The following is a 6000-nucleotide window of genomic DNA, read 5'->3' as shown; positions in this document are numbered from 1 at the left end:
CTTAGGGAGCTCTGTGGGGTCTCTTTTATAAGAGCACTAATACCTTTATCATTTCCCAAAGGCCCCACCTACTACTACTATCACCTCCGGAAATTAAGATTTCAACGTATAAATTTGGAGGGGAACACAAAGACTAGACCATAGCACTTAGTATATATACATGGACCATTCATGGTCTGGCTTCTACCACCCTCTCCATTGTCTTCTTTTCTTACACTCCAGTGAGCATTTCTTTCTTTTTTTTTTTTTTTTGTGGTACGCGGGCCTCTCACTGTTGTGGCCTCTCCCGTTGTGGAGCACAGGCTCCAGACGCGCAGGCTCAGCGGCCATGGCTCACGGGCCCAGCCGCTCCGTGGCATGTGGGATCTTCCCGGACCGGGGCACGAACCCGTGTCCCCAGCATCGGCAGGTGGACTCTCAACCACTGCGCCACCAGGGAAGCCCCAGTGACATTTCTTATACTGATTATGAATGGAACTCCTTTCTGGACTGATCCTTAACCATTCATTTTCTGGCAAACATGAATTTATCTTCTCTTTTCCTCAAAAATTCACCCTTCCTTCATGTTACATATCCATTTCAATTGCCTTCTACAGGAAGCCCTACTGATATCCCCCATATACTACTGTCCACAGCATGAATTAAGGTCTTACCATGTCTTCCTATATCACTCTGTAATAATTTTTACGGTAACTATGGATTTTCTTATTTGAGTGTCACAATACATTGACTTCTAGGTGGCACGATAATGATTTTAGTAACAGTAACACTGGTGCCCAGTTTAACCCATGGCATACTTTAGGTGTTCAATAAATGCTTGTTGAATGAGTTAATGAATGAATGAATGGATGGTCAGTTTGAAATCTTAATCATGTTACTTTTCAAAAATCTGTTAAAAAGATACCCACAGTTTTCCAGAAGATTAGGGACTTAGGATCTTCAACTTGATTTAATAGAGGAAATTTTTACTCATATATCATGCTTAAATACCTCAAAGTAAAACCATTAACCCAGGAATTTAAGGTTACCCATTTGGACTTGCAAGCCAATAATTAATACCTCCTGCCCCGACTGTATTAGATGGTTTCAATGCTCCACTCATATCTCCCCAGCACTCATCATTCCAGTATATGCTGATAGACTCATGTTACCACCTGCAATTATCCACCTTAGGGCAGGCCAGAAATGTACAGGAGTTAATGTATCTGGGTGTAGCTTTCAACCAAGGACAGAGGGGACTGGAAGATAAGTACTTCAAGTTTCTCACCAATTCTTGGGATAACTCTGAGACATGTTCTATAGAGTTTCACAGAACTCCCCTGAAGTACTGGCAGCAGTTCCCTGCAGGAGTAATTTATTCAGTAATGCACCTCTGTTGGCTTCCTTCCATGCCTCCATTCTCAATTCCCACTCCACTTCTGAGTCTTCTGGAAGCACCTCCCAGATGAACAGTTTGCATTCAAATTATTGCCTCAGGTTCTGCTTCTAGGGGAATTCAATTTATAGCCTCCTAACAATCCAGTGCTCCTTACAGAGCCATCACTGGTACAAGTACCAAGGCATGGCACATTATGTATCACCCCTCCTAAATCCTAATATTTTTAAACCGATAGGAAAGAGCATGACCTTGAGGAGAAAAATCATTTATATGAGAATAGCCAATGGATAAAGGGAAGGAGAGACAGTGCCATTTGTTTTCCATTAATGATAGTGTGAAATTTATGGGCAGATGGTCTAACAGGTGTGACTATAATTTGAGGAGCCTGCTCCCTTGGTTACAGAAGACTGCTATTGTAATTATTATGGAAGCACAACCTCATGACTTTATTGCTTCACTTGATGTAGCCTTTTCCTTTACCCTTAAATCTTTCTACATCGCTGAATTGCAGCCAATAGATTTATTTTCTCCCTATGGCTCCATCACAAAAAAAGACACACATGTGCACACACACACACACACACAGAGTTTTGTGTATGCCAGTGCTAGAAAAGACAAGCTCATGGTGCATGTATGCAATGGATATTGTACATTACAGGTCTCTGTGAAATAGTCTTCTGCAGGTTCCTATGTTTATTTTATGAATAATTAACTTTAGTAAAGTTAATTTCCTGAAGATCTTGATGAAGACTGAAGAAAGGAAGTAAATTTTAAAGAAAAAGACTTAGAAACTTGCCCTTTTTGCCCTTTCTTTGTGTCTTAATGAACAAAGGATAACTGGGACTTTTTTGAAGTCTTTGCTTGAGTTGAAGACACAAAATGCAACCTGTACTCTTATCATAATATGTTCAGTTTATGAGTACACAAACTTATAAACTGTGAATTTCCCTAAAGTTATTATACCATTTAGAAGATGTTTGCTGGGACGTTTACTTAAAACCAAACAATTGAGGTCTATATGTCCAAATAATTTCCTTCTCTCTTTCTGTCTCCATTTCAGTTTCCTGAGTTTCTGGGAAGGCCTGGTTTCCCCAAAGGAACGATTTCTGGTAGAAGTCTGAAGGTCTGACCCAAGAAAAATAATCCAGTATAGCCAATGAATTGAGGACAAGAAGTTTTCCAATCAGGTAGGAACATTTAATCTCATACATTGCAATCACCTTAAGTAAGGTGTGCTGATAGCTGGATATGATTTAACTTCTTGGAAAAAGATGCCCCACAAGGAAGCTGTTCTCAATTCCCTTAGTGGTTGTGGTGCTTATCAGAGAGTGCCTTGGGGGAAGATGAATACAATAACAGTATGATGCTTTTCTTTTCATTTTTAGCTCATTGTTGCCAAGTACCCTTGGTGACCTTGGTGCCTGTGGTTTAATCCCAGGAGGTTAGACATGTGGAACAGCACATTAACCCTTTTTAGTATTTTCTCCCAAGACAAATCATTTTTATAGGTTGTCTCCATGGTCTTCTAGTTGCTTATCAAACTTAAGCATCAAGTCTTCTAAGTGAGCAATAGCCCCTGTCAGTGTGAGGAAATCAGCTTGGTTCTTATTGGGGCACATCTTGGTCTTGGCACAAAGTGAGTTCACATGGGGAGTTAGAAGGAGGAGAATGGGGCATGCGAAAGGGGAGTTCTGTGTTCTCATTTACCTATGCATGTTGAAACTCCACTAACAGTTTTATTTTCATTAGCAATTTGTGATAAAAACTTAGGGTAGGGCTTCCCTGGTGGCGCAGTGGTTGAGTCTGCCTGCCGATGCAGGGGACACGGGTCCGTGCCCCCGTCTGGGAAGATCCCACATACCACGGAGCGGCTGGGCCCATGAGCCATGGCCGCTGAGCCTGCGCGTCCAGAGCCTGTGCTCCGCAACGGGAGAGGCCACAACAGTGAGAGGCCCGCGTAGCGCAAAAAAACCAAAACTTACGGTAAAGGGAATAATGAAGCTGTCCCACTATATGACACAACAAAAGATAGTAGTGACATCAAAATCAGGGCCTATCCATCTCATTTGCAGTTATATACTCAGTGTTTAGCATAGCATTTGATCCCTCATCAGTATTCAATAAGAAGATGCGTGTTGAATGACTTAAGGATGAGTTAATGAATGAAAAAAGTTAATATGGTAGAAAATGTGTTTTATCCTTGTTTTTTCGTGTGTTGACTTCTGTATTTCAAGACCCAGCGCTGTAACTGACACATAGAATATAAGCAGTAAAATTTGCTGAAAGAATGAATGAGTCCCCACAATTCTAAGAATAATTTTAAGACCAACACAGACCCCATATCTGCCAAGGTCTATGACAGAAGTATCCAGAGAAGAAAGCCTGATCTCAGCTAGTGGTAGAGCTGACAGAATTTATCTAGTTTTAATAATTTACAGCTCATCCCATTACATTTAGGCATAGTACCTACATGAGCCATACAATTAAATGTTGACTGAAAAAAAATGCACAACCTAAAAGTTGAGAATTATGTTTTATTTGGAGGACATACTGAGGACAAGTCAGGAGACAGCCTCTCAGATAGCTCTGAGGGACTGTTCTGAAGAGGTAAGGGAGGGCACAGGATATTTAGGGGTTTTTGCAAAACAAAAACAAAAACCCGGTAGTTGGAACATCAACATCAAGCTCCCCCAAGGTAGACTGCAGTGTGTTACCCTTCCCTCGGCCTACCCTGGGGCACCCTGAAGGGCCTACGGGTCTGAGTGTGGCCCAGCAAGCCCAGGGGAACCGGCGGGTCCTCAGAGTTCTTGTCCTGAAACTGGCGCTGACGCGACGGGGCCACGAGTCTCTAGACACTTACTGCCGTTAAACGAATGCAGAACTGCGACTAAGGCCTCAGGGAACCTGCTTCACGCCTACCCTTCTGGATGCCAAATCAAGACCTTACGTTGAGGCTAGGGCCCCCGTTGAGATTCCCCTTAGCTCTAGAGCAGGGCAGGAAGAGCTGCCACCCAGGACCTGGAAGCACCCTCTTTCTTTCGAGAAAACTCTTTTTTTTCTCAGAGCCATGCCTGCAGGGACTAGAAACACGGCAACAACAGTGTTTTTCAGGTTTTTTCCGGCTGCAAGAATGGGGCTTTCAAAATGGGAAAACCAGGCTTTTCGCTATAGACGCCATGTCTAGATTGACACGCAGCCTAAATACGTGTGTTTTCTAACAAGTAAAAGAGACACAAGCTACCCACTGTGCCCTAAACTGAATCAACTTTTTAAAGCAGGGTGTTCTGCGACTAGCGAACGGCCTCAATGAAGGAATGCCTTCGGTCGGCCGAGGGGCCTGTGTATCTTCCAATATCCGGCAGTGTTACACGAAGAACTGTTCTTTAGTTGAAGTTGCAGTGCAAGCTGAATTTCCCCTTGAGGTATGGTGACCTCAGGTATGAGGTCCGGGGAAGAATTGCCTTCCTCCCCTTTGAAGTCCCAAACCACTACACCCAACATGTTTGTCTTTAGTTGAAAGTGGTATTTAAGGTGAGGATTTCAGCCATTTGGGAGATTTACTGAGTTCTCCTGGGTCTCTTCCATGTATACATATTATTAAATTTTGTTTGATTTTCTCCTGTTAATCTTAATCTGTCTCATGTCAATTTAATTCCTAGACTAACCAGAAAAATCTAGAAGGGTACAGGAAACTTTCTTCCTGCCCAACAGGCATTATAGTGCAGGGCACATTGCCTGCCTTTGAAAGCATCTGAACTTCTACACATTGAGAACCCTCTCCTTTCCATGCCCCTTTACCATAGGCATAAAGATTTCTGTGCACATCGAGGCTGAGAAGAACTCCTGAGTCCATCATTGTTTCTCCAGGCAGTCATGAAGACTGTCAGAGAGGAAGAACTTTTCCTCTGCCCTTCTGTAGGCAAATGGAGCAGGGGGTCCCCAAAGAAAAAGAATCAAATATAACTTTTTAACATAAGAGAAGCCATTTTAAGCCTAAATCATTTGTGATCTCAGCCTGGTCATGATGCTTGCTCTTGAACAGGTCTCAGTAATTAATGATCTTGTGAAATAAAATTGTCCCTTACCATCTGGTTCTATAAGAATGAAGTCACTAGCCACTGTAGTCTCTGACCTTGACAAAAAAGTAATCACTTGATCGAAAAGAGAACTGGAAATTTTTCTTTGAGCCAAATTTGAGGATTATAACCTGGGAAGAGCATCTCAGAAAACTCTGAAAACTGTTCTGCCCATTAGAAACCCAGGGAGGTGTATAAGTTTTTTTTGAGACCGAGGGCTGTACATCAAATGACATGTTATTGAACGTTTACATAATTCAGATCTAAGTGCCATCCTGCTGGTCATGTAACCCCTTACAAGGTCAAGAAGAAATGTTATCTCTTAAGGAGGGAGTTGTCTTGTTGATGTTAGGAGAATGTTGCTCTTTATGGTTGAGCAAGTGTCCCTGCCTATGGGGGAGGTTTGGTCAATGTATAATGCAGATGCACAATGCACAGTGTGGGGAGAGAGGAGACCAAAGGGCAGAGAAGAGTTTATGTTTAAATTTCTCTTGTCTTGCCATAAAATATAAATTTTGTTTCACAACCTTCAACACACCCTGAATG

At 42.4% G+C, this 6000-nt stretch overlaps 1 long non-coding RNA gene across 1 annotated transcript in view; it reads left to right on the top strand.

Moving 5' to 3' along the window:
- Nucleotides 1-2284: 2284 nt before the first annotated feature.
- The window catches only part of LOC309797741, a 28646-nt gene continuing 24930 nt past the window's right edge, over nt 2285-6000 (top strand). Inside the window, exon 1 of the long non-coding RNA XR_014292786.1 lies at nt 2285-2565. This is a non-coding gene — a long non-coding RNA (uncharacterized lncRNA). The remainder of the gene's footprint in view (nt 2566-6000) is intronic.

Source organism: Mesoplodon mirus (assembly GCF_964341445.2).
Source record: "Mesoplodon mirus genome assembly, contig: HAP1_SCAFFOLD_935, whole genome shotgun sequence".
NCBI lineage: Eukaryota > Metazoa > Chordata > Mammalia > Artiodactyla > Ziphiidae > Mesoplodon > Mesoplodon mirus.
This window is presented reverse-complemented; position numbering and strand designations above follow the sequence as displayed.